This window comes from Peromyscus maniculatus, chromosome 4 (genome assembly GCF_049852395.1).
Source record: "Peromyscus maniculatus bairdii isolate BWxNUB_F1_BW_parent chromosome 4, HU_Pman_BW_mat_3.1, whole genome shotgun sequence".
NCBI lineage: Eukaryota > Metazoa > Chordata > Mammalia > Rodentia > Cricetidae > Peromyscus > Peromyscus maniculatus.
In genome coordinates, this window is record NC_134855.1 from 54,288,627 (window position 1) to 54,316,116 (window position 27,490).

Genomic DNA, 27,490 nt, shown 5'->3' on the forward strand with positions numbered 1-27,490 from the left:
AAAGTGCCGAGAGAGAACTTACAGCCCCATTAGAAAGACTGAAAATCAGAGTGTAGTTGACAAGAACTGAAATGGGCAGGCAGGATGGCGCCACTGATAAAAGTGACCTGAGTTCGATTTCACAGTGGGTGAGAGCTAGCTCCAGAAAGTACTGTGCTCTCCTCACACATGTCAGGGCACATCTCACACACATACATACACACACACACACACACACGTAATTTAATGTTTTTAATTTTAAAAGAACTATGAAAAATCTTGAGAGTGTATCCCCTGGAAAGTGACAAGTTAGTCTGCTGCTTAATCAGCTGCAGACTGGAGACTCCTGTGTCAGGGACAAAGGGTTTTAATCATCCACAGCGCCCTTAGCAGCATAGCTTCGTGGTTTTGCATCGGGTTCTCCAGTCCTCTCACTCTTAGGATGATAAAGAAGGCCAGGTACAGGCCATGCACATTGCAAACTTGTGTCAAAACTGAGGGGAATGGGTTGAGGGGCCCGAAATCTTTATAAAGGCAGTGGCTTGCCTCGTCCTTTCTTCCCTGAAAGGATAAATTATCTTTCCGATGTCAGACAACAAATCAGACTTCTGCTCCGGAGGGAGCCACTGTCTTTGAGACCGTTCACTATATCCCATGTTAGAAAAGGACTATGCCTTGCTTGGGACGCAAGCGGAAGCGGACACCCATCAAATAGTCTGCGGTGGCAGATCACACACGCCCTTGCAATCGTGAGCAGAGAATTGGTGTGGACGAACTAAGGTAACAGTAAGGGGGGGTCACTTTTCTTGGGTCTGGGAAGGTGGCTCAGTTAATAAGGGGGCTGACATACAAACGTAAGAGCCTGATTTCAGATTCCCGGCAACAACCACAAAATCTCTGTGGTTGACAAGTGTTCGCTTTCATTCGTGAGCTTTTCATTCCCTCTCGGATCTGAAGGGCATCTAAGGCAGCAGCCGGCCACAGTCCCTGAAGCCACTCTGCATCACAAGCCTATTGGTAAAGCAGGTCTGTTCCACTTGTGCGTTCTGAGGCTCAGGGTGACCTGCAGCTCTCAGGAGGGGGCAGTCATGCCCGTGATGAGAAGTACCCAGCTTGGCAGAGAACTGGGGGAAGGTGTGCCAGTCCCCAGTCCAGGAGTGAGAGGGTTTAAAGAGGGGGAACCCATGTGCCTGATGAAGAGGAAAGGTAAGTGAACAGATAGGGCCAGGACACCCCCAGACCACACCACATGGGGCGCCAGCAGCCCTGAGGGAGGATGAGGTCGCGGAAGAAGTGATGGTTAATCCCAATTGCCAGGGAAGAGATTTAAAGTCATCTGAGAGGTGGGCCTTTGGGCATGCCTGGAGGAGAGTATCTTAATCAGGTTCACTGTGGCAGGAAGACCCACCCACGGTGGGTGGCGCCACTCCCTGGTTTGTGTATGTGTGCAAACTAACTCCTGGTTTGTGTAAAAAGGAGAAAGCGAGCTGGGCAAAGCATTCATCACTCACTTCGAACGGTGGCTATAATGTGACCAGTTGCCTCAAGCTCTTGGTGACTTCTTCACCAATGATGTTCTACCTCAAACTGTCAGCTAAAATAAACCTTCCCTTCAATTGCTTTCATCACGCCAAGAGGAAAATCGGCTCATAGAGAGAGTGAGTCTCAACCTGTTCACTCCAGGGCCCAGAACAGGAAGAGAGCCGTCAGAGGAAAAGTCTCACTGTGATGGCCAACACTAGAGGGCCAGCCCCTTAAACGGACACATCTTTCATCGCGTCTATGCATATCCATCCCATTGGTAAAAGCATGCCCTGCAGCTGGTCCCAAAGACTTGGCGAAAGTGTTTCCCACCTTTTGTGGGAAGTGTTAAAATTACAATGGTAAATGATATGAGTACAGGGGTGTGAGAAGAAGGTTGGCCAGCCATTTATTACACCCTCTGCAGGAATGTGTGGTATATTGGTGGCCAGATGATTCTGTCCTCTCTTCTGAGGCTTGCAACTTCCCATGATGCTGTAGTGCCAAGTGATCAGCAGCAGCAGAGAGTAGGAATCCGGGGCTTCCACGCTCTACGAAGAGTCTGTCCTGGTGGGTTTTTTGTCAACATGATACAAGCTAGAGTTATCTGGGAAAAGAGAGCCACAGCTGAGAAAATGCCACCATCAGATTGGCCTGTAGGCAAGTCTACGGGGGGCATTGTCTTGATTTAATGATTGACGTGGGAGGGCCCAGTTTATCATGGATGGTGCCACCTTTGGGCAGGTAGTTCTGGGTTGCATAAGAAAACAGGATGACTTTCTCTTGGGCCCATGGCGCCGGCAAGATGGGCAAATGTCGTGGTCTTTGCACTGGCAGGAAGCTCCGCAGTCACCGATGGGACCAGAAGTGGCGTGATAAACAATACAAGAAAGCCCACTTGGGCACAGCCCTGAGGGCCAATCTGTTTGGAGGTGCCTCTCATGTGAAGGGAATTGTGCTGGAAAAAGTGGGGTGAAGCCAAACAGCCAGATTCTGCCGTCAGGAAGTGTGTCAGGTTGTAGCTCCTCAAGAGCAGCAAGAAGATCACAGTTTTCATACCCAGTGATGGCTGCTTGAACTTCATTGAGGAAAACGATGAAGTTCTGGCTGCTGGATTCGGTCAAAAAGGTCATGCTGTAGGTGATATTCCTGGAGTCCGCCTTAAGGTTGTTAAAGTAGCCATTGTGTCCCTTTTGGCCCTGTACAAAGGCAAGAAGGAAAGACCAAGATCCTAAATTTTGATAATGGAAATGCAATAATAAATTTTCATATTCTGAAAAAAAAGAAAAAAGAAAAAAAAAACCAAAAGCAGGATGAGTCTCCAATAATACTGGGAGAGTCTCCGAATGTATCTTGTCTTCTGTAGTTCTTCTCTTGGCTAAATGTTCCTGTTAACTGAAGTATGACCCTGAAATGCAAAGGCTTGTACCCCCTGGCCTGCAGGTTTTCCCTTTAAAAACCCTGTAGCTAGAGTTTTCCTGCCTTGCCCACAGTCAGGACAAATCTTTGTCACCCACCAGTCCCACAGCTGCTCAGACCCAACCAAGTAAACACAGAGACTTATATTGCTTACAAACTGTATGGCTGGGGCAGGCTTCTTGCTAACTGTTCTTATAGCTTAAATTAATCCATTTCCACAAATCTATACCCTGCCACGAGGCTCATGGCTTACCGGCATCTTTTCATGCTGCTTGTCAGGGTGGCGGCTGGCAGTGACTCCTTCTGCCTTCCTGTTCTTTCTTTTCTCCTCTCTGTTAGTCCTGCCTATACTTACTGCCGAGCCACTGGCCAGTCAATGTTTTATTTATTGACCAATCAGAGCAACACATTTGCCATACAGACCATCCCACAGCACAGCCAAGTGCAGACCATCTCAGATACCTGCACTCAGGCCCATGGTCCTAATCATCTCTATGTGGACCTGCTGGGTAAAGCCACGAGGAACCTGAGAACCGGCTCCCACAGGACATACAGAACATCCACAGCAAAACCCCTCACCCTGAGAGCTCAGGGCTGTCCTCCTTCACCTGGCTAGCCAGTGTGTTGGACGCGAACCAGGCCCAGGTTTGGTTGTTATTAATAAACCCCTTTGTACTTGCTTTGGATATTGGCTCTGTGGTGGTCTTGCTTGGGGGGTCTCAAGACATGGGCACAACTGTTCCTGCCTCTGCTCCTGCTTGAGTTCCTGCCCTGATGTCCCTTAATGATGTGAGCCAAGTAACCCCTCCCCTCTCTAAACTGCCTGTGGTCGGAGTTTACCACAGCCAATAGAAAGCAAGGACAAGAACTATGATTCGATGCCTTTTCTGTTCCCGGCTCTCAGAAAAGTTTGTCTTATTGAATACAGTCACACCCCTTATGCTTTTAATTTGTATATTTTACTTTAATATATATCATAGCCATTCGTTTGGGACAGCAGGGTACCTTTGAGCCAAGAACTTAACAGCATGACTCAAAGTCAAATCGTTTGTGGAAGATGTCTTATTTCCTGTCAATTTTTTAATAAAATGTTTTATATCTCTTGGTACTAAAATGTGCCTGAATTTAATGTGTTACAAAAAACTGGTTTCTTGAAGGACAATAAAAATATTTCAATTTAATGAATTTTAATAGGACTTAATACATCACTGTCCTTTAAAAAGCTTAAAATAGGAAGAAACTGGCTTTTTAAAGGCTTCCTCTGCTCACAACACTCCCAAATGATGGAAGGAATGATGGAAGGGAAATAATGAATTTGCTGGCTTCGGTAAGATGGGGGAGCTTTTGCTACCCCACTGAATTATAAATGTAAGCAATCATCTTCTCTATTTATACATGGCTGGGAGTTCTCTTATTATATGTCTGGGGAAATATCTTGGGAAAAGCTAGTCTTTGGAACCATTCCTGTTTGAACAATGGTTATAAATCCTGCACCAGCAGATTCAATCATTTTTTTGCAGAAACAATGAGGTCTAATTCTTTTTTTTTTGTTTTTTTTTTTTTTTTGTTTTTTTTTTTGTTTTGTTTTGTTTTGTTTTGTTTTGTTTTTTTTGTTTTTTGGTTTTTCGAGACAGGGTTTCTCTGTGTAGCTTTGCGCCTTTCCTGGAACTCACTTGGTAGCCCAGGCTGGCCTCGAACTCACAGAGATCCGCCTGGCTCTGCCTCCCGAGTGCTGGGATTAAAGGCGTGCGCCACCACCGCCCGGCTAAAGATTTATTTATTTATTATATATAGTGTTCTATCTGCATGTACCCCTGCCCGCCAGAAGAGGGCACCAGATCTCATTATAGATGGTTGTGAGCCACCATCTGGTTGCCAGGAACTGAACTCAGGACCTCTGGAAGAACAGCCAGTGCTCTTAACCTCTGAGCCATCTCTGCTGCCCGAGGTCTAATTCTTAATGACATATGTTAGTTCTGTCGTACTTGCTAACATCTATTTTTAGCAGATCACGGGCAATGAAAATTCACTGTTTTTAGTTAAGGAAATTGTAGCAGTAACAATGTGAGATTTAAAGTTCTGCCTAACTAAGTAGTTCTGGATATGATTAAAGATTTTAACAACTCCTCTCAAGTTATGTAAGTGTGGTATTACTTACTGGCATGCTGTTTCGCTTACATAAATATAAATGTGGTCAGTCTTACCATATAAATACCCCTCTTTTTAACTTTTTTCCTACTGAGATAAAACATAAGTTGGTCCATTACATGCCATTTTGACACCATGTCAAGGTGATGGGGAAATGTTGCACCAGCCTAAGTGTCATAGTGTGCTGTGCAGGGGAACGACTCCCCCACGTTAGGTACTATAATGTGACTTCTGTCACCAGGACAAATTTCACCCAATCACAGACCCCAGAAGCTGCTCTAAAGTTATGGTTTAAAACACGAGTTAGCCTTAGTTCTTTTAAATATTGCGTTTATATTTCTATTTTAAAATCGGACATTTATCCTTTTTTATGAAATGAAGTGTTATCTGATTCTAGAATAGAAATTAAACCTGGGTGTAATTCCAGTGTTCAGGAGGCTGAGGCAGGAGGATCACCAAGAATTCAAGGCCAGCCTGGTCTACAAAGTGAATTCCAGGACAACCTGGGCTGAAGCATAAGACCCTGCCTTAACCTTATCCCATAAAAATATAAAAAAAATAAAGCCAGGGCTCAAGCCCGTGGCTCTCACACAAGCTAGGCCCGCACTCTGCCACTGCGCTACTCTCCCAGCTCCGGGGCTTTCGGTTTGTTTGAGATTATAGCAATTACATTTCTCAACACGCCCCCTTCCTCCAAACAAAAACAAAAAACCTGTTCCCACTGTTTTTTTTTTTTACTAATTGTTATTGCATGCATATATGTATATTACAGCTATACTCCATACTATAACCTGCTCGGTTCATACAATGTTACCTATATGTATGTTTTCAGGGCTGACAGTTTCAGTCCTTGGATTTTTTGGTGGGGTGGGGTCTCACTATGTAGTGCTGACTGTATGGAAACTCACTATGTCGACCAGGCTGGCCTCGAACTCACAGAGATCCACCTGCCTCTGCCTCCCAAGTGCTGGGATTAAAGGTGTGCGTCACTACACCTGGCTTGGTTTCAGATCTTGGATTTTTGAGACAGGACCCTACTATGTGACTGAGCCTTAACACGAAACTTGTTATGTAGCCCAGGCTAGCCTCAAGTTCTCAGTCCCTCTGCATCAACCTCCCAAGTCCCGGGACTGCAGGTATGTGTGCAGTGAAGCTGTTTCACAATAATAAAATGCACTTTCATTTTTCCTTCCGAATCTGCTTTTACATTCTTCTGTTAATAAGGGCCAAGCACTTGCAGGGAATCAGGGCAGGTCCATAGGTCCCAAACCTTTGCCTTTCTGATCATCCTTTCTGACCCACCAGTCTTCCAGAAGCTTAAACTGTTACCTTAAGACTTTTATAATTTGTCTTGTGGGTGGGCATATTGTAAAAACTTGAGATCATTACTTTCCAAATTAAAATATATATATATATAAAATTCAGGGCTTGATGGCTCAGCAGTTAGGAGACTGCTGTCTCAGGGGACACAGTTCAGGTTCCCAGCACACCCATGACAGTGACAGTCCTCTGTAATTCTACTCCCAGGACTCCAACACCCGCTCCTGACTGCTCTGGTTACTGCATGCATGTGGTACACAGATATGCAGGCAAAACACTCATGTACATAAAATAATATAATATTAATAATCAATTTAAAATATTTAGTTATTTAGAGCAGGGTCTTTCCATGTAATCCAGGCTGGTCATGGACCTTATTTATTTGTTTATTTATTTAGACAGAATTTTGCTGTGTAGACCAGGCTGGCCTTGAACTCAGAGAGATCCATTTGCCTCTGACTTCCAAGTGCTGAGACTAAAGGTGTTTGCCATCATACCAGGCCTAGCCTTGAACTCTTGATCCTCCCTTCTCAGTCTTGGGAACATGGGGATCATAGGTGTGCGCTACCACTCCTGGTTCTGGGAGATCAGAATAACCAGTTCCAGAGACAACTGAAAACAAAGCAGTGTTTTTATTAACATAATTTCTTTATTGATTCTTTGGGAATTTCACATCATGCACTATAATCCTGCTTACCTACTGGTCCTCCCATATCCTCCCCTCACCTCTGGAGTGCTCCCCAAAAGGAAAGTTAAAAAAACAATCAGACCAAAACAAAGCAAAGCAAACAAATCAAACAAACAATTTTTTAATATCGCATTCTGCAGAAAGGGATGCCAACATAGAGACAATGCAAAAATGGCTAGCATGCTAACTTGGCACAAGACAGTGGCTTTAATGTCCCCCAATCTCGAGAAATTCCTGTTCTCCTTTCCATAAGCCAGGACTTGCCCCATTCTCAAATTACCATCCTATTGGTTCAGATGCAAACCGGTGGTATGAATGAGAATGCTTCCCATTGGCTCATAGTTTGAATGCTTGGTCCCCAGTTGGTGGAACTGCTTAGGAAGGATGAGGAGGTGTGGCCTCATTGGAGGAGGTGTGTTGCTGGGGTCAGACTTTGAAGTTTCCCAGTTTCTCTCTCTGCCTCCTAAGAACATCAAGATATAAGCTCTCAGCTGTTCCCACCACTGTGGCTGTGCACTGTCATGGATTTTAGTCCTCTAAAACCATAAGCCCCAAATTAAATACTTCTCTTTTATAAATATGGTATTTTGTCACAGCAAAAGAAAAGCAACAAAGACAAAAGTCTTATCTAGTGAATGATTTTGGGGCTTGAGATTGCTCCCTCCTTTTTTGATCTTGGATTCAATCATACAGCAGACTGTAACTTTCCAATTTTCAGAGTTCTGAGACAATCAGGTGCAGCCACCAGCTAGAGCAGAGAGGAGCCTACTGCCCCTGCTGCTCTGTGACTGATGAACTCTAAGCATACCTCATAGCAAAAATGGACCATAGCAATTTATTTCTTCCATGGCTTATGGGATGATTTTAAATAGACTTGAATATTCTTAACAGTCAGGAACGGTGGCACAGGACTATAATCCCAACATCATTCAGACTCAGGAGTCTGAGTCAAGAGAGTTGTATAAGTTCAGGCCAGGCTGGTCCATTCAGATGAGACCCCATCTCAAAAGAACAGCAACAACAAAACCGGGGTTGGGGGGGGGGATGGAAGACAAAAACATCTTGGGTGGCAGGAGGTATGGCTCACTGGCAGAGCACTTGACCTTGTAGGTGATGCCCCTGATTTGAGCCTCAGCACCACACAAAAAACAAAACCTTAAATGAATTACCCTCCTCCTCCTTTATTTGTGTTTTGTTTTGTTTTGAAACAAGGTCTAATTTAGCATGTAGATGAGGCTGGCCTCAAATTTGTTAGACAGTTGGGACTATAGGTATGTGGCATCATACCTGCTTTTCAATAAATTCATTTTTAAAATGAGCTTTACATAACAACTGTATCACAGGAATAGAACCCTATAAACAATTACTATGAGAACCAACCAACCCAGAATTTTGTCAATTCTGGAGGCCAGCAGCTTGAGTCTGTAATGTTGTTGTTTGTTAAGGTGGGAGATATGTAGGTGCTAAACTGAGACTCATTCCTTGAGGTCAGCTGCACCAAATGAAAGAGACTTGAAAAGAGATTTTCTTACTCTGATTCAGTATCTTTAAAATGTGAACCCTGGGAATCAGCTAAAGTGATCTGGCCACGCCCATACATGGCCCACTCCTTTCAGTAGTAATAATGACATTAGAGACAAAAAATGGGGAGATAATCCTTCTGAGTCGGTGGAAAGAGGTGTGACTTGCCTCAGGTTTGCAGCATTTATCGTGATGCTAATGTGCTCATGGAGAAGTTTCAACTCCACAGCACCATGGTGGACCAAGAACTATTGAGTTCTTGGGGCTCAGAATGGGCTCAGTGACTGAGCCAAGAGCAAGACACTGGGTTTAGTCCTGGCCCCCAAATCAAACCAAACCAAACCCAAAGAAAACAGCACCTGGGACGTGGAGGAAGGAAGTCCGAGAGTTTTTGTCTATTTGGGGGCTTCATAGCAAGGCTCTGTCTCAAAAACAAGCAGAAAGAATGCTGAGTCCTTGTTGTCTTAGCTTATCTGGGGGAAAGCGGGCTGGTCCAAGGAGGACTAATACAATAACAAGGGAACTAAGATTCCGGCCTAGGAAGGCCAAGGAAGTATTGTAAGTCTTATTTGACTTTGGGGCCCACCATTCCTTTTAACATCACCTAATGAATAATATACTTGCTAATGGAATTTTGGGGTCCCATCTGGATCATCACGTGATATAGGGAAATCTAGAGTCCCCCTCTTGGGGTTCTTAGTTTCACTAAAAAAATAATTTTAAGAATGAACTCAAGCAGAAGCTCAAGAACAATTTATTAGAGTTTAAAAGAAAAACCCCAGGACAGGAGAGATCTCAACAGCTTTCTGGAGAATGGAGAAGTAGGGGATGGGGGGTGGGGCAAGTCATCTAAGCTGACACGGAGTCAGACATACGCCCAACAAGCAGCCACATGGCAGGGGCAAGGCATTAGAGAAAGAGTTAGGAGGGCCTAAAATATTGGGGAAACCCAAAATGTTAAGGAGACCATGCTTAGATGGAAAAAAAGAAAGAATTTATCCTTTCCCAAATAATTCAGTAGACTTACGAAGCTGTGGCCACCCAATTAGGTACTGCACTTGGGGTGGAGATTCTGGTCAGGAACATTAAAGTGTCTCATTAAAACACTAGTTATTCCATCTATCTTTACAGCAAGGTTTAAGGTGAGTTCTCCTTCCTGGGAGTGGTCCCTTAGCCAAAGTGATTGACGTGGCCCAGCAGGAACGTCCGTTTTCCCCAGAGATTCTATACTCTTGACCAGGGGAGTTTTTTCTACTCTGATGTAATAGAAAGTCTTATTTATAAGTCATTCAAATACCAACATAACCTAATCCATCACATATCCAACCCATCAGAAAACCCAAAGTGGCTGCACCTGTATAAGGCATTGTTAATCCTATCTCTCCTGACCATAGCCACCTAGCTAGCCCTACAGCCTTGATCACTGAACTAAAGGAAAGAGCCCTCTTTCTAATCCCACGCATGCTTCAGTGGAGTCTATTTCAACACAGCAGCTAGGGTAGCTCTTTTGAAACGTGAGTCAAATAATTTCCCTCCTCTGTTGGGATTGTTGGAACCCACTAGGTTTCCTGGTGGCTGTACCCAGCAGGACTGCATAAGAGGTTGATTGGACCATGGGCCTGGGTACCAGGTGACTGTAACTAGCAAGGGGGAGGTCTTTTGCTCCACCCCTTGGCATTGTTATAAGCAGACATTTGGAATAAAGTTCTGGACCCATTTGGATAAAGATCCAGGCCCATCCGAGTCTATCCTGTGTTTTCTCTCTCTCCACCATTTCTCACTAAGTCTCTTATCCCTTAATCCTCAAGAGTTCCTGGGGGTGAACAAGTGTGGAGTCTGGTTTTTCACACTGAATGAAGTCCTGTGATCCATCCCATCTCACAACAAATTCAAAGTTTTCCCAGTGGCTTATAAGTCCTTTGTGATTTGGTCCATTATCTCCTCCTTCATCCAGTATATCCACAGTGCAGACTGGAATGGGATTGGGAAACTCCAGGTGACCTTCCTCATCTCCTTCATGCTTGTGTTCAGTTGTCACCTTCTCAGTAAAGCCCTGATTCATTATTTTATTAATTGACTATTTGACAGTTCTTTTCCATCCCTGTTAATATGCTCTATGTCCTCCTCACATCATCTATGAGTTTCTGATTTATTGTATAATTTATTCATCTTTTGAGTCAATTGCTTATTACCTCACTCTGCTAGAAAGTAAGTTCCATCAGGGCATATGTTTTTTGTTTCTTTGTTTTTCTTACTCATAATAACTCAATTTCTAGAATAGTGCCTAATTCATACAAGCCATTCAAAAATATTTATTGGATTACATCAGTGGTTCTCAACCTTCCTAATGCTGTGACCTTTTAAATATCATTCCTCATGTTGTGGTGACCCCCAACCACAAAATTCCTGTCGCTGCTACTTCATAACTGTAATTTTGCTACTGTTATGAACTGTAATGTAAATATCTGTGTTTTCTAATGGTCTTAGGCGACCCCTGTGAAAGGTTTGTTTGATTCCTAAAGGTGTTGAGACCCACAGGTTAAGAATCGCTGAATTAAATAAAGACACAAATAACTACTACTGTCTCCAGCCTTGACCAGGACAAGTTAACCTGTTTCTGTAAACGCAACAGTAATTAAGACAGTCTGAACATGGTTCACTCTGAAGTGGAGACAGTGGTATTTTCTAGGCTGGATCAGCAAAGCCACTTGGGAAATGACAATGTGGGACTGAAGGATGTAGGGTCACATGGTGAGGTTAGACTTCTGTGCTCACCAGAAAAAAAACAAAACAAAACAAAACTCAGGTTCTTGGTGGCCATCTTCTTGGGAAGAATAGTTTCAATAGCATGATAGTATGTGAGATTGGGGGGAAGCTGTACTTCAGTTGGGGGGTGTATGTGTGCAAATGCAAATCCACCATCAAATCTGTCAAGCTGGCCCTAAGGAAGGCTAGAGGGAGGCTCCCGCCACCTGGAAGCTAAGGAACATTGCAGCCCTCAAGAACTCATTGTTCCAAGAGTGTTTCCTCTGCTTTCTAACTATGCCCCTTGATGTTGTAAAAATTGTGAATTTGGTTTTCAAAATTATATTTTGGGGGTTGGAGAGATGGATCAGCAGTTAGGAGAGTGTACTGCTCTTGCAGAGGACTCAGATTCTGTCCCAGCACCCACCTTATGGTGTCTTACAATTGCCTGTAATTCCAGCTTCATGGCGATCTGATGCCTCTGGCCTTCAAAGGCACCTGTATTCACATGAACATTTCTCCAAATACATACACACAATTAAATTACATTTATTTATTTATTTCATGTGGGTCCCCCCTCCGGGGGGGGGGGATGTGTGAGCACATGAACACCACGCATGAGCATGGAAGTCAGAACAATTTTATGGACATTGACTTTCTTCTTAATCATGTGGGTCTCAGGGATCAGGCTTGGCGGCAAGTTTACCCACATTTTGCTAGCTCTGATAAATCTGTTGTAAAGTCCACTTTCTAGCGGGGTGGTGGCACTCAGGAGGCAGAAGCAAAAGGATCTCTGAGTTCGAGGCTAGCCTGAGAACAGCCACAACTACACGGAGAAACCTTGTCTTCAAAAGCCAAAAAACAAACAACCAACAAAAAGTTCATTTTCTAAAAAGTAATAAAAAGGGAATGTTCATTTATATGTTTAAATTTGTATCAAACTGAGAAACTCAGATAGGATTTGTCCACCGCTGGGAGAAGGAACTGGTCAGAATTTTCCGATTGATGTTTGATTTATTTTCTGTTCTGGAAGCCAAAATGATGTCCCACCAAATGTAACGTAATTGTTCATCTTGATTATGTGAGTGATTTACTAACACAGGCTAATTTACTAATAATTGCTGAATAATTACATAGTGTCAAAGCTGAATTTTCTCTATGAACCAACACAATGTAAAATGATGGATAATGTTGCCTCTTGTATCACGCAGTTAGAGAGGCATGCCCGCTTCTCTTGACTTCTCAGTAGCTATTGTCCTAACTGCCCCCATGTGCCTGTCCCACTGCAAAATGGAAGCACCTCAGCTCAAGCTCCAGGTCCTTGCAAACAGGGGGTCATTGGGGGGATTAAGAGCCAGTGGGAGTGTTTGGAATGAGGGAAATTGTCATGGGGAGTCATCTTCACCTGTGTGGGAGGAGATGAGGACTGGAGGACCAGTCTTGACACAGGTAATGATAGATAGACCCCAGACCCAGGGTACTACCTTCTTGGGTGGGCGCCCCAAGAACCCAGACTCTGGTCCAGTTGATGCAAACAGCAAGAGGTTTATTGATGTGGCTGTACAGTCAGGCTACTCTTGTCCTGAGAGCAAGAGTCACGCCCACTGCAGCCACATGGGCACTTTTAAAGGAAAAACCCACAAAAGCCATAAGATTACAATTCCCATACAATTTCCTTTTGATTGATTTATGTCTAGAGGCTAATTTCACAAGATCATGGCCTGATCACAGGGTGGGCACAGTCACATCCGCATGCACATTCTTCCCAAAACCTCAAGGGGGGGTATCTATCAGGGTGGGAGTGAGAGTTACACAAAGGTTACAAGTGGTCCTTCCTGGAACACTTGCAGTTATCCCAGTCCCAGTTGAGTCTCTTAATAGAAATCTCTTTACATTGTTACATTGTAGCAGGGGTGGCTGAGTCAGTTTGTCCTTGGAACTAGCTTTTTAGTTCCTCATTCTCCTGGGGCTTGGGGGGGGTGTAAGCCTGAAGGGTTAGGGTCTTTCAGTAAGGGAGTCCAAACTGGCTGGGAAGTCGGACAGCTGCACGCATCCTGCTGCTATAGAGAGACTAGTGAGGGGGCTACTGTAGACATCTCCAGAAAGATTTTGGCCCCGTGTGTCCGCCACCTCCCGGGAGTCTCTCTAAAGTCTGTCAGCTGGCTTGTGGTCATCCATAGAGAATACTGTGAGGGGAGGAGCGAGGACAGAAACTCTTGTATGTCTTTTTCATTCATCACAAATGGTGTTTGCCTTTTGCCACTCTGAGCCAATGATGACTTATATGTAGTGTCTGCTGTGTTATTTTTGCTTTTCTGAAATATCAGGCAGCTCTGTACTTCTGCCCACAGTAACGAGTGTAGACTTGTAAACACACAGGCAAAGGAGATTGGGAGAATTATAGTTGTCAGCGTAACCAAGTCTCCCGAAGAACAATCTAGCCCAGGTAGAACATTTTGATGACAAAGCATGGGATTTCTTTCTCTGGCATATTCCAAAAGGGCGGGATAATTAACTAGCCAGACAGCTGGGTCGATCTCTCAGCTTCAAGTCTTACTTTCCCATTTCCTCACACAAGATGCCCTGGGGTTGCATCTTTCAGTGAAGCATTAGCAAACATGTCAGCCTTTCAAGTAAACCCAGTCAAAATAACACCCAATAAAGACCTTCAATGAAAGTGGGTATGTGAGCTGGATGAATTGGTGGTGGTGTCTAAGATGATTCATATGAGGTTCAGTTCATTTGCATGTGATGGAATTATAGGATTAATAGCACTGGTTATTTAAGAACACCCTTATCTTTCTTCACAGAAAAAGTTCCTCTCTGAGACAAATAAAAAGGGATGGATTATGGGAGTAGAGACCTTTTAGCTGACATCTGACTTGTGACTTAAGCTCTAGTGAGAATATATGTGTAAAGAAAACACTACTCTCTGGCACTTTTGGAGCAATAACACTACCATAACTGGAGAAGAGTGAAAAGCCTATTACTCATATTTACACATCTCTGCCAGTCTGAGTTTTGTAAATATTGTGATGCACAGACAGAGTGGAAGAAACTGCCTTGATATGCAGCTCGATACACATCCAGCTCTCTTTAATCCACCTGCTGTCCTAGATGGATGGTGTAGTGCCATTATGTCTTATTTGGCCATTAGTCAGCAAGACAGGCAGGAGATGTTTCCCTCTGATGTATAAAATTTGTTTTCCAACGATTTCGATGGAAGAGAATGACAGACCTGCTTTCTTATGATTAATTGTGAGGTGTGGGTTTTGGTAGCTCCCCCAAATCCCCGGTGTAGTTTATGATTCTGCTAATAGGGGTTGTGTGAAAAATGTTGAGAGGACATCTTTAGGTAGACTGCGAATCCTCTGGCCCCCTTTCATGCTCTGGTATTTTTCAGTAGGCCTGTGTCTGTGAAAGCTGTTTTAGTAGCGTTTCAGCCACTGGGACCCAGATGGGGAAGGGGCTGTAATGGAGTAAAGTTCAGCAAGCTAATGACTCCCTTGGGGAGACTATTTTCTCATGGAGGAAATCGGGGTGAGACTGCCATGTGTCACAAGGTCCAGCATTTATTATTTTATGACAGTTGTTACCCATGATGGAAGAAGTTAATCCCAAAGGTGAGATTGGAGATTCAGAGAAAGTGTATGTAGACAAGGGTGCACATGGCTAGGTCCCAGCACACCAGGATTATATTAGTGCTGACAACTGTGAAATGTCATCACAACTGCCCCAGTAGGGGGCAAAATCTTCAGGAAAAGAACCCCCTTTAAAGGGATTCCCCAACTCCCTTCCGGCCCCCACCCAATTCAGAACAGCTAGAGCGTTCTAATAGTCCCTGTTTGGCCCAGTTCTCTAGATTTGTCCCCTTGAAGTTGTTGATGACAGAAACGTCTTGATACAGGGACATTCTTCAATTATCCCTTTACAGAAGAAACGTCTGTGCAAATATTTAAACTACCTCGTCCCTCCGTGCAAATTTGCCTTTAGATCAATCTGTTCTTGGACGCATGCCAGGAACAGATTAGGCATGGAAGTTTCTAGGTGGGAAGGGTGTACCGCACGGACACTGCGGGGCTTTGCCAGGGCCTTGTAGCCATTGGTCCTTCCTTCCACACACTCCAAGTGTCTCTCCGGGACTGAGAGTTCACGGGACAGTCGGCACATAGTGTTTGTTTATAGAATGAGGCCTCAGAAGGGCGCCGAGGGCCAGGGGCTTGGTCTCACTGAACGGAGGCCGCCAGGCTGCGGATCCCGGGTGAAGTCCTCTCCCACGGTTCCATGGCCTGAGCGCTGCAGTCATTCTGGGCCTCTCCTTTTCCAGCCCAGCGCTCGCACCACTGCTGGACTGGACGCGCGGGGGGTCTCTCCCTCCCGAGCAGGTTCGGCCGGGAGACTGATCTCTGTATCCCACGGGTTCACGCGGACGCCTGGCAGAGACGAGACAGGCGCTGGAGCCCGCGCGAAGGGGGAGTGGTGGACACGCAGCTGGACGGCCCCGGGCCCGCGGGAGCGATCGGGGCTGGCGGGTGATCCGGAGCCGGGGGGCGGGGAGCCCGGAGCGCCGCCCCGCCAGCGCGCCCCGCCCGTGGGAGAGGAGGGGCTGCGGCGCGGAGGACCACTGGAGGCGCCGCGCGGCCGCCGCTGTCCGCGCTGGAGACCGCAGCTCGGCGCAGGCGGCGCCGGTCCCTGCGCCTCGGGAGCCTCCGCCAGCCAGCGCGCCCGGCGGATAGCACGGGCCATCTCCCACGGCGACCCACCGCTCGCCTTGCTGGTAAGTGTCTCTCGGGCGCGGGATGGATACCCTGTGCCAGCCGCGCGGCCCCGGGGCATTGTGCGCGTCCGGAGGGCCGAGGACCCTGGCGATACGCGGGTGGGCAGCCGCAGCCCCAGGCCCGCAAGGCATCGCGCTCCCCAGAGGCTCCCTAGCTGGGTGGCGCGGAAGCAGGGGAGGCCGAGTAGGTCCCTGGTGCGGCCACAGTGGGAGGGGGTACCCGTGTCACTGTCCCTGCTCGCCGCCCGCCCTCCCTTCCCGCGGCTGCCGGGGAATCCGGCTTCCTGGTACACGCATCCATCTCCCCCGCCCCCCGTGCGCAGCTCTGCACCCCTTGTGCCCGCACCCCCGGGCCGGCTGGCTGGGAATGGAAGTAGGAGCCCGGAGGACTGATGTAATTGTCGGCGGAGAACCGAACCGGTGCGGGTGAGAGCGCCCGCGCCCGCGGGAGCTGACGCCTACGTTGCACCTTTCAGGGAATCCGGGGAGCCACGGGCAGTGGCCGGGCAAGTTGTGCATCGGGTTTGGTTGTGCGCGTGCACTGCGGACTGCCCTCGCGGGCACTCCTGGCTACCCCCCGGCTGGCGTCCCTGCAGCCCTCCCTGCAGCCTGCGTCCACGCTGGCGGCCCGAGCTACCTTCTCCGGTTCAGATCGGGACAGGGTTTGCATTGCAGTCAGGACGTGCTTCCCCCTGCGTCGAGCTTGGAGCTGCCCGCCCGCAGATCGAGTCGCCGGGGACGCTGGGGGAGGAGGCATGGGAAACCTGGGAAGGAAGCTGCGGAGAACTAATGCCGCCCGCAGATTTCTAAAAGCCTCTACCGTGTGCAGACGCACCGCAAGCCACGTTTTAAGCTGCTTTTGAAAGTTATGGCCAGATACTGATTTTGTGACGATTCTGTGATCTACCTGAAAGGTTGGTGAAACTAGAGACCTAAAGCTGGGGGAAGCATTACATAATGGACATAAAGCAAATGACAGAAACTAAGCGGATCCACCGGGTTGCCAAATTATTTCTCGCTTCTGGACAGAAAGTCCTATAAGGCCTTTTTGAAATAAGAATTTCCATTTTGGAGCCATTGGGCAAGATTTAATAAATCATATATTATATTCGATTGCAGTTTCTCCTGATTAACAAAAATAATGTTTTGAGCATCTTTTCTTAAATTAAAAAATTACATATTCATTGATAGTTATGACCCAGAGTTAAGAAATGTATTCTTCAAAGGAAATTAAATTTCCCATCCTAAGACTGTTAAACTTTGTTTTCCTCTTTTTTTTTTTTTAGTTTTTGCATATATTTATAGCTATAGATTTCCCTTCCGCACCCCCCTCCCCCTTTGGAGCATTTCTACAGTTTTGGAGACTGCGAGTTCACGATGTTGATATTCCTATCTAGTGATACAGCATTGCAGGTGCAAAGACCAATAATAAATGAATCAGAAGACCTCGCGGTAACTCTGGGAACCAGCAGGTTCCCAAGGTCGAAGGGAAGATGCTGTGTAACTCAGCATAGACACCTACAGAGAATGTGCATGCCTCATTGGGCTACAAGGAAGGCCCCGATTGGTGGAATATTATTCCTGTTATTGGCTTCCTGATTTAGCATATTTTACCTAAAAATATTTTTAAGTTAGCAGGATATTTTGAAATTTAAAACCTTTTTATAAAACCAACTCTTTCTTTCTTTCTTTCTTTCTTCCTTTATTTATTTTTTGGACAGATTTTCAGTTGCTGTGTTGGTAACTTAATTATACATTCAGTGGGTAGGTTGCTTTTGGGGAGACTTCTGTTTTAAATTGTGATGATTTATCAGTTGTCTCTTGCTTTTAGTGTGTTGTAGTTCAGTTGGATTCCGCAGGACCATGTAATAGATGTTGTCCTGTCTCTACTTTGATTTAACCTCAAATGAATTTTACTCATCTTTCTGTTAATTTTACTCCAATAAGAAAAAGTCTGTGGAAGATGAAATGTTTTTGGTGAGAGGTCTGTAGTAGTTCTGTAGATGAATACAGAATTATGTAAAATTATAAGTGGACAAAAGTCTCATGTGATCACTCATGAAGTTATGAAGACTAAGGAGATTTCGTTTTATTACAATAGTTGGTTAACTCGGATTCTGTGGTCATTTGGTTGGTAATTCCTCAGCAAGTCCCCACTTTGTTGAAGAAACTGGTCTAGATTCATTGGGAGATATAAAAGATGCCCCTGCCTTCATAAATAAGTCTGTATCTGCTTTAAGAAGGACAAGGTATAAATTGTTGAAAGAAGAGGTTTGTTGTTGTTGTTTTTTTTTTTTTTGAAAAGGTTAAGTAATATTTACACTTTAAAATCTTGGACAAAAGAGTTTTCTATTATCCCTTTGTTTCTGTTTTTCTTTTATTTTTTTAATTCACTCACCCAACACTTGTATCACCATGCTGTACGCAGTAGCTAACTGACTTTCCCGGCTGTACAGTACTACATCTCTGCCCTATAATAGTGTTTGTCCGTTCTGCAGCCAGTGGCCACTTTCTTTTGCATTAAAAACATTGCACTATGTTTCCTAAGGTACATGTGTAAATATTTCTCCTGGGCAGATACCAAAGAATAGAATTGCTGAGTTGTAGAGTTGTGAGTGTTCGACTTAGTAAATATTGTCATATTCTAACATACCAAGATTGTTGTGTTAACTTACCTGGGGAAGCCAGGGAAACAAGCTGACATAAGATAAGTAGCTACAAAAACAAACAACAACAACAAAAACAAACAGAAATAAACCAAAACCAAAAAAAAAATCCAATACATATTCTGAAATACACTTAAAAAAAAAAAAAAAAAAGAAGTCATGAATGTAACGCTTGGGAGGGACCAACAAGGTTGCTCCCCAGGTAAAGGCCAGTTGCAGATCTGATGACCTGAATTTAACCCCCAGGATCCACAGGGAAGGAAAGGACTGTTCCGCAGGGTGCCCTTTGACCTCTGCACTCCAGCTGTGGCACACCTGCCCCCAAATCAACAAACAAATAAACACAATGTTTTTAATAAAAGGGTCTAGTTGTCTTTTAGGAGGATCAGGGAGAGAGCCACAGGCTATCTTACTTAGGTATGGTGGTGAGTTTGTAGATAATCATTATGCTTTCAAAGAGAAAAACAGAGGATCTTGCAGGAACCAATGAGGCTATTTTAAAATTCTCAGGAAAAAAAAAAAAGAAGAAGAAAGGAAACAAGGTTAGTAGAGCTGTCACACAACAGGCTTCTGTGGCACAAGACCCCGATGTCACTTGAAGGACAAGAAGCTGTCCCTTTGTATAAGCGTGAATTGCCAAGAGTTGGCGAAGGATGTTGGCAGGAAGGATGGGCAGGAAGTGGTCACGCTGGGAGGAGGGCTCTGCAGAACTCAGGAAATGTATAACCATGCAGGAGGGAGACACTGGCATTTTTCCAACAGTGAAGTACTCCAGATGTCCAGGGGATGTGGGTAGAAGGTAGGAAGAGGGATTCAAGGCAGGAATCCTGGTTGTCTGAGAGCTGAGAACTCTCTTGGAGAAAATGAAAAAGGGTTAATTTTGAATCACTGAGAAGACAGTCTAGGGCTTGTGATCTTAGAAAAGGAAAAGAGAAAGGAGTCAGAGATATTTGACTAAAGGAACTAGAGAAGGAGGTTTCAGATGTCGAATACGGAGTTATTAGATATCAAAATTCTGTATGAACACATGGCCTTGGAGCTCTCAGGAGTGGTGAGGACCCTAAGCATTGAAGGATGAAACCCCCGATGTATCCAAACAAAAGTGGGCAAGTCAGTGACAGAGTATTACAGAAGACTCATTTGTATTGTCTGTTTACTGATGTAAATTAAGTAAATAAACTAAGATAGCATGATGATGTGTCAGCATGGATGGTGACATTGATCCACGGAGCTGAGAGAGCCCTGGGGTTACATGAGAAGGATTAGATGGGAAGGACAAATCATTCATGGTATGTGATGTAAGGGTAGGGAACTTCCAGCTCTAAGCTACTGCATACCCGGAGTGGAGATGCCAATAGCCACCTCACAAGGTCACAAATAACATGGTAGACCTGAGGGATAGGGACCTTTAGGTTTGCTCTCCTACTGTTTCTGATTGGCTGTCGCCGATCACATGCATGTATATTCTCTCATTATACCTCCTTGACAAATATACAGACCTCTGAAATTCTGTCATGAGAGAGTTGCTTTGTTCTCCTTTGGAGACAAGGATACCAGCTTTTAATGTGTTTCTTTGTTCTGATTTTGTTTTGACAGGTTCTCCCTATATAGCTCAGGTTGGCCTTGAACTAATTATGTGGCCCAAACTGACCTCAGACTCAAGATCCTTCTGCTCCAGCCGGATGATTATTAAGTTTATAGCCATTCCACGTCTGGGCTTTTTACTTATGAGGTTATTTTGGGATACGATATAATGTCATTTTGGCTGCATGTCACTGTGACAAACACTATAAGCAGAAAGCAACTTAGGGGAGGGAAGAGTTGATTTGGGTTATATTTCTAAGGCACAGTCCATTATGGATAGAAGCAGAAAACATGGAGAAATACTGCATGCTAGCTTACTCACAGGTTTCTGCTCTGCTCAGCTGGCTTTCTTACACAGCCTGGGGCCATCTGTCTGTGGATGGTGCTGCATGCAGTAGGCTGGCCCCTCTTGCATCAATTAATAATCAAGACAATCTCCCACAGACATAGCCACAGGCCGCCCTGATGTAGATAGTTCCTCAGTTGAGGCGTTTACAAGTTGACAGTTAAAGCTAACTAGGACACTTGCCTTTTGATGTTTTTCTCAAATATACGAAGAAAATATCCAGGCAGTAGAAATAGTCATATTTTTGTTGATGCTTGAATGACTCACAGTAAGTTAGCTCGTAGATGTTCAGGCTTAAAGGGATTTAAACACTGTCTATACAGGAGGCAGGGCTTAGCTGGTTTGGTAGAGTGCTTGCCTGCCATGCACATACAGAGTTTGATCTTTAGTGGTGCAAAAAAGGCAAAACCAAACCAAAGGAAACACACAATCAAAAACCATTCTATCAGTGCCTCCCATTTTCCAAGTTAAGAAAAGGAGGCCCCCACACTTAACTTTGGGAAGCCTAGCCCTGCATATAATGCTAAGAGATGGTTTGAAAAGTAACTTCATTTTTATGGTGGGGACAAGAAGTAAAGCCTGTTCCTTCATTAAGGAACTTAAGGGTAGATGGATGAAAAAGTGAGCCAGGACTGAGATTTTAACACTTCTTGTGAATATATTCATATATTTATATATTCCCTCTCTCTCTTTGTCTTTCTTGTTTTTTTTCTCTTTTCTGACCAGAAAATGAAAACGTGTGTATGTAGTTTATTCTTTTTTTTTTAGATTTATTTATTTTATTTTATGTGTATGAGTGCTTTGCCTGCCTGCATGCATGTATGTATGTGAACCACAGAAAAAGGCATGGGATCTCCTGAAGCTGGAGTTGTGGATGGTTGTGAGTCGTCATGTGGGTGCTGAGAACCAAACCAGGGTCCTCTGCTAGAGCAGCCAGTGCTCCTAACCACTGAGCCATCTCTCCGGCTCCAAGAGCTTGCTTTTTGGACAACCATAGCCCTATCTCTTGTTCCGTTAGTGGGAGAGCACAGGGGGAGTTAGGTCCTCTTGTGCTGGCTGTTCTGTCTCATGTCCTTGACATCCTCCTCTATGGGAGCGTGCACTGGGGCCAGGAGTGGGACCTTAGCATCTAGGTTTGGCCTTGCCTTTGATCGAGGCACCCTGTCTGTAGCACCTGAGACAGACCTGTTCGCCTTTTGAAACCTGTTCAAGCAGGAGGGAGAAAAACACCCATTTTATTTTTAGAGTCTTTTTTTTTTTTTTTTTCAGAAGTCAAACCAAAAATAAACTTGGCCTCAATTTCCGGCGGTAGATGCTACTTCACATGCCCTACACTAGAGATAAGTCTTATTTACCTGTTTACATTGTGGTGCTGGGGATAGCACCCTGGACCTTGTATGTTAGGTAAATGCTCTACCACTGAGCTACCTCCTCAGCTCCTTCTTCATACATAACACAGTGTTATCCTGGGTAATAAATATATTAGCTACCTAAGTATCTAAAAGAACATTAAAGTAAACACATTTCATTGTGTGTTATTTCTGGAGTTGAAGTTGAGAGCCTGAATTTATTTTAAATTGTGATCGTATTTTGGCTTCCTGTTTATCTATAGCAGCTAGACAAGCTTTTGCATATTCTCACCCCATCAGGCAGCACAACTGAGCAGTGTTTACCGTATAATTTCCCAAGAATAGAAAGGGTAGGACAGTTTGAATGGCATGTGGATGGTGAAAAGACATTAATACATTCTTTTTGATCCCAGTAAGTTTACAGTTGAGACAGGAGCTACAGAGTGAAGTGAGCGAGCAAGAGAGTGAGAAAGACAGATTGAGTGAGAGAGAGAGAGAGAGAGAGAGAGAGAGAGAGAGAGAGAGAGAGAGAGAGCAGTCTGCAAGGTAGGCCAAGCAAATGTAGGGCTCATGTAAAAGTCCCCCAGGAACACAGGGGAGGTGGACAGCATTGACTCCAAGAGAAGCAGGTAATGAAGTGGAAGGTCAGCAGAAGGGTCATGGAGGTGCTGTGACCTCATCTGTCTTCCAGAATGTGCCAGCAGAGGGAATGAAAGTATGGCCCTCAGAAGCTATGAAGATCAGGTATTTTGGAAACCACCTGGCTCTCTATTAAAATAAAATCTTTAAGTATTGTGGAGACTGTAAAAGAAATAAGATAAAAAAGAAAGATGTAACTTCATGTGAGGGATGTTCACACATGTAACAGGCAGGAGATAAAATTTACTACGTCGGAGACTGTTCACAGCCTTCCTAATGTCCCAAGAGCTGCCATGTATCCAGAAGAGAAAAGGACGGATAACCTAGTAGGAGAGAGCAAAGGAAATGAGCAAGCCATTTATTTCACAGAAAATTAATTAGAAGTGGCACTTACGATAAATACAAAATCATGCTTTCTTCATTAGAGACATTCGAGCTTACGTTACTTGATTTCTTGTATCGGCAAAAATCATATTACATTATGGTGGCAAGACTTTCAGAAACCGCTGAGCATCATGCATTGCGGTTAGGTGAACAAGATGGCAGGCGCAGCATCCATGGATAGCATCACTTGGCAGTGTCTACCCAAGTTAAAAGTGTACTCTGTGGACCTCAAGGGGTTGCTCTATCAATATACTTGGCAGGATTACTTTTCATAGAAATTTATTACACCCTTGATTAAGGAAAAGTGTATACGAAGTTATTTTCCTTATCTGGTTAAGCTGGGTGGTGGTGGTGCATGCGTCTAGTCCCAGCACTTGGGAGGCAGAGGCAGACAGAACTCTGTGAGTTCAAGGCCAGCCTGGTCTACAAACCTAGTTTCAGATAGTCAGGGCTCTGTTAAGCCAACAAAAAAAAAAAACCAAATCTACCAACCAAACGAAAAAACTGGTTAAATAAATTGGGAGCAGAAACAAAATTGGATAGCTCTGAAAGCAAGACCACCTGACACAATGCTGTTCCGCAAAGATCTCTGTGCTAGAATAAGAACAAACCAAGGCACAGGTTAGAAGACGACTACTTGTGTTCAATATGAACTCATGTGTACCTTGTCTTGTGACTGTAAGACTGTTACAAAAAAACCTCAAAGCTACAATTGCCTCTTGGAAAGAAAACTTTGGGGCTGGGGTGAATATGGAGGGTCACATTTTCTTCCTGGGTATCCTGTTCTTCCTTTTAAATGATTAGGTGCAAGAATTTATTGTTTTTCAATTGAAAAAAAAATTCTAGCAGACCGTTCATGCTGATCAGTTTTGTTGAGTAGTTATCGGCAAAGGGATTCTTTGAGACTTGGGGATCAGTCTCTTGCTGGAAGCACATACTTATTTCTGTAAACAGTCACTGTTGCTACTACCCTGACAGGTTCGAGTTCAGCCCGGAAGGGCGCAGGAGCACTTGTCCTTTGGAACAGTGCATCTTGGTTCTCCATGGTTACTCTGCTTTCGTCATCATTTTCCTAGGAAGCTGGTCTCACCAGACAGAGACCCGAAGAACACTGAGCACGGGTGGATGGGAATTAAGGAAAAATGCGGAAGTCAGTGGTGGTAGATGCCTGGGGCTGGCTGAGTGCCTAGAGGGCGCTAGAGTTGCTATCTCAGCTCGATTCTAGGCAGCCATAGTAGAAACAGAGGAGAACGTGACTCTGGGTCACAGTCTTGATCTCCTGTTGTCCCCGACGTCTCCTCTGGTGTCCAGGAATCTGCAGTTTTTAAATTGTCTTTGGTTCTGGGATTCATTTCTGGCCATCACTGATCTGCCCCCAACTCTCTCCATCTCTTGAAGTATCCGTTCCACGGAATGTTTTTGTGTTACTGCCCGAGTCTTTGCTGGATTGGACTCTCCCATAGATGTGTGCTTAAGAGGGATCGTGTCATCACCCCTTTGTTCCCAAACCCTCAAAGAGTGCCAGCTGTCAGGGGAAAGCCTAGCACGGAGAGAAACAGCAGAGTAGTGAGAGAGTTACTGGTAGACCGATGGTTGTAGAGGGGTAGCCTTATGCTGGCAGGAATCTCATTAGCGACAATAGGAATGGTTAGGAGTTACTTACACTGAAGAAATGGAAAAGAAAGCGTGGAGTTGATCAGAGCTCCCACGCTGAAAAAGTAAGTTCCAAAAAGAAATAAAACCCTCTGGTCATGAAGTTAGAGTCAAGTGTGCATCCAAATAGATTGAGTACATGGTACACATTTCACTGCTCTGTGGAAGTGGTATGTGTGTACATGCGTGTTTTTGTTCTTTTCATATAAGTTTATTTGGAAATGAGCGGAGGTCGGGGTGGGGGGCATCCAGCAGGCTGGGACAGCATGCAGGGGAAGCCTTGGGCGTTAAAGCTGGGCAACTTGGAGAGCAAGAGAGGATAGAGGTGAGCGGGAAAGGCCAGAGTAGTGCTGAGGCCATCGCAGTGACCCCAGAAGGCTTGTGAAAGACATGTGGAAGAAGCTGAAGGACTTCTATTTACCTTTCCAGGGCTGTGGAAATTTCAGGATGTGTGCGGTTCTTAGCGACTGCATCTGGCCCAACTGTTTCCTAGTGGGATTTTGAAAAAGAGCAGCTTTCCTATAACTACATTTTGTTAAGAGATGCTCTAGTGTGTGTTGAACACAGGTGAACGTGGTGCCCGGCTAACTGCATGGCCTTTGCTGTTCCTTCAGCTTTCTTCCAGGACATTCCTCTGGGAAGATAGGCAGGCTTTCTCTTCAGGAAGTTTTGTCAGGTTATACTCTTCTCAGCAAATCAGTGTGTAGTTGACAGGAAGAGCCCTGGAATGAGCATCGTGGATACCCAAGTCCTGTTCCCAGCTTACATTTGCAAAGCAACCAAGCCTGGGTCAATGATATCTCGAGTCCTGTTTCCTTGTATGAGAAATGAGCAGGAAGAAGAGTGCCTTTTATAGACAGGAAGTCAAAATATTAAGCACCGCCTAAGCTATAAATCTTACATTTACATAAGATCCGTATAACCCAAAGACGCAAACAGCAACTTTTTGTTGTTGGTGTTTAGTGACAGAGTCTTATGTAGCCTAAGCTGGCCTCCCGTTTACCATGTAGCTAAGATGGCCTTACACTCCTTCCTGCCTCTGCCTCCTGAGTGTTGGGGGTACAGTGGTGCACCACCATGCTTGGCTACACTTATTTCCCCTGGAGTGTTGCTCATTGATTACGGATGTGAGATGAAACCTCTTCCTCCTGGTGCTGCAGAACTTAGAAAGGACATGGAAGACAAATATAAATTACAATTTCATTACACTTGGTGTTTTTTTTTAATTTCTTAATATCTTTTTTTCTATGGTTCTTTACAAATTAGTTTGTCATTACAGAAAAATCTAAGCTGAAAATTTCCAATTTCTGGTGTGTTTGGGGTCACTTCCAAGGTGATGAGCTGCACCCAGGCTGCTTCTGAGGATGGTGCCCAGGCTGTCTGTCTGTCTGTCTTTGTTTCCTGGGCCATTGGTCACTGCCCATTCTGTACCCGACCTGCCTTAGACCCCTCTACTTCCAACAGTGCCTCTCCCATCCTTCACCAGCCCAGGTGCTGTCCCTGTTCTTCCCTACGCCCTCTGCCTTCCTGTCCTCTGGGCTCTTCTGGTCCAAACTTTGTTTTGAAAATTGGATAATGTTTTGAAAGTCCAGAAGCTGTCTCTTGGCTTTATGTTGCTATTTTATTTCTTGGCATGCTAGGGATTGAACCCAGGGCCATGCATGTGCTAGGCAACCACTGTACCACTGAGCCATGTCCTTTACCCCTGTGGGTTTGTTTTTGTTTTGGGGAAACAGAGTCCTGCTATGTAGCTCAGGCTGGCTTTAGACTTGGGATTCTCTTGCCTGAGCCCCTGTCCTAAAGCTGACATTACAAGTGTGGGTCATTGCCTCCTCATCTGATTTGCTCCATTTGCTTGTAAATATCTCTTTTTAGGACAATTAATTAACTAACTAACTAATTGGTGTTGGTGATTGAACGAGGGCCTCAGGTATGCTAAGCACATGGTCTACCAGTGAGTTATATCCTAACCCCCTCTTGAACTTTAGAGTGATGCAAGTCCACTGTACAAAAATGTAAAAAACACAGACAAGTGTATTTTCTAGTCTCTTGTATTGCCACTTCTAAAATAGTACTTAAAAACTGAGTATAACCTTCAGGGTTTTTTTGTTTGTTTTCTTCCAAATTGTTTTCATTACTCAGCAGTGTTTTTAATTTTAAGGACTCAAGGACATGCCCTTTTTTCTCTGGTGCAGTGGTACTTCACAGCAGAACCAAGTAGAAAGTCGTAAACACGTCTGTCCTTCACTCACACGGGCCATCAACACTTGCACTTCTGCTGAGTGTTGGTTCCAATCAGTGGCCCTCACGAACACATCATTATCCAAAGCCCATGGCTGGCGTGCAGGGTCAGTCTTCTTAGTGTACATCAGTTGCCTTGTGCAGCTGTATAAGGAAAGGTGTTTACCACTGTGGGAGGGGACAAGATGAGTGTGTTGCTGTAGGTGGAGTTTTTCTGTGTCCTGGCATTTGCTCCCAAATAACTGCGCAGATTTATTATCGTTGTAAATGCTCAGCCTACAGCTTAGGCTTGTCTCCAGCCAGCTCTTACAACTTCAATTAACCCATTTCTATTCTTCTATGTGCTGCCCCAAGGCTCGTTTACCTCATCTATGAACTTCCCATGTCGTATCTAGCTGGCAACTCCCCCTTCTTCTTCTCCTCAGCATTCTCTCTACCCTGAACATCCTGCCTAGCCACTGGCCAATCAGCAGGTTGTTAACAGTGAGAGCAACACTTCTTCACAGCGTA

General features: G+C 44.8%; 1 protein-coding gene and 1 pseudogene across 14 annotated transcripts in view; both read left to right on the forward strand.

Annotated features, from left to right (window-relative positions):
- Nucleotides 1–2,150: 2,150 nt before the first annotated feature.
- Nucleotides 2,151–2,778, forward strand: LOC102919645 (small ribosomal subunit protein uS12 pseudogene; annotated as a pseudogene).
- A 13,215-nt stretch (nucleotides 2,779–15,993) lies between these two features.
- Nucleotides 15,994–27,490, forward strand: part of Osbpl6 (oxysterol binding protein like 6) — a 202,367-nt gene continuing 190,870 nt past the window's right edge. For 12 of the 14 annotated variants that reach the window (XM_006972473.4, XM_042275501.2, XM_042275506.2 and 9 more), the window contains exon 1: nucleotides 15,994–16,118. The gene's annotated coding sequence lies outside the window, so the exon portion shown is untranslated. Of the gene's footprint in view, nucleotides 16,119–16,722; nucleotides 17,033–27,490 lie in introns of those variants that run through there. The other 2 variants (XM_076569727.1, XM_042275498.2) reach the window with 2 other exon arrangements.